This window comes from Chrysochloris asiatica, unplaced genomic scaffold, assembly GCF_000296735.1.
Source record: "Chrysochloris asiatica unplaced genomic scaffold, ChrAsi1.0 scaffold00095, whole genome shotgun sequence".
NCBI lineage: Eukaryota > Metazoa > Chordata > Mammalia > Afrosoricida > Chrysochloridae > Chrysochloris > Chrysochloris asiatica.
This window is the reverse complement of record NW_006408613.1, coordinates 7,068,571-7,069,567: the sequence shown is the minus strand read 5'-3', so window position 1 is coordinate 7,069,567 and position 997 is coordinate 7,068,571. Positions and strand designations below refer to the sequence as shown.

Genomic DNA, 997 nt, shown 5'->3' with positions numbered 1-997 from the left:
GACCTTCCATCTTACCCAGCATGATAGCCTTCTCCAGCAACTGTTCCCTCCTGACAATATGTCCAAAGTATGAGAGATGAAGTTTAGCCATCTTGGCCTCCAAGGAGCACTCTGTCTGCACTTCTTCCAAAACAGATCTATTGGTTCTTTTGGCAGTCCATGGCACTTTTAGTATTCTCCTCCAACACTACAATTCAAAGGCATTAATTCATCTACAATATTCCTTATTCACTGTCCAGCTTTTGCATCTATATGAGGTTATTGAAAATACCATGGCTTAGGTCAGGCGCACCTTAGTTCTCAAGGTGACATCTTTGCTATTCAACATTTTAAAAAGTTCCTGTGCAACAGATTTGCCTAATGCAATACGTTGTCTGATCTCTTGACTGCTGCTTCCACAAATGTTGATAGTTTATCCAAGAATAATGAAGTCCTTGACAACAGCCTGGCTTATATAATTATATATGCTTTGATTACTAAATGACCTTTTGCTTTCTTCCTGTATGATGTTCTTGATGTCATCCTACAACTCTTTGGTCTTAGGTCTTTAGTGCCTGATGCATCAAATCTAAATTCAGGTGGATATGTTTAAGGTTATAATTTGGATCTTGTGGACTTGTTTTTATTTTCTTCACCTTCAGCCTGACCTTGCATATGAGCAATTATGATCTGTTCCACAGTCTGCTCCTGGCCTTGTTTTAGTTGTCAATATGGAGCTTTCCCACCATTTCTTTACATAGAAACACTCAATGTGATTTCTGTGTATTCCATCTTGTGAGGTCCATGTGTATAGTTGTCTTTTATGCTGCTTAAAAAATGTATTTGCAATGAAGAACTCATTGGTCTTGCGAAATTCTAGTATGCAATCTCCAAGAGTTTCTATCACCAAGGCCGTATTTCTGATACTGTTCTTTCCTCTTTGTTTCCAACTCTTGGATTCCTATCAGCAGTAATTATCAGTACTTCTTGTTTGCATGTTTGATCAATTCATCATGAC

At 38.1% G+C, this 997-nt stretch overlaps 1 protein-coding gene across 1 annotated transcript in view; it reads left to right on the top strand.

Moving 5' to 3' along the window:
* CSMD1 (CUB and Sushi multiple domains 1) overlaps positions 1 to 997 on the top strand; it is a 2,529,117-nt gene that overhangs the window by 2,524,098 nt on the left and 4,022 nt on the right. The window lies entirely within an intron of this gene.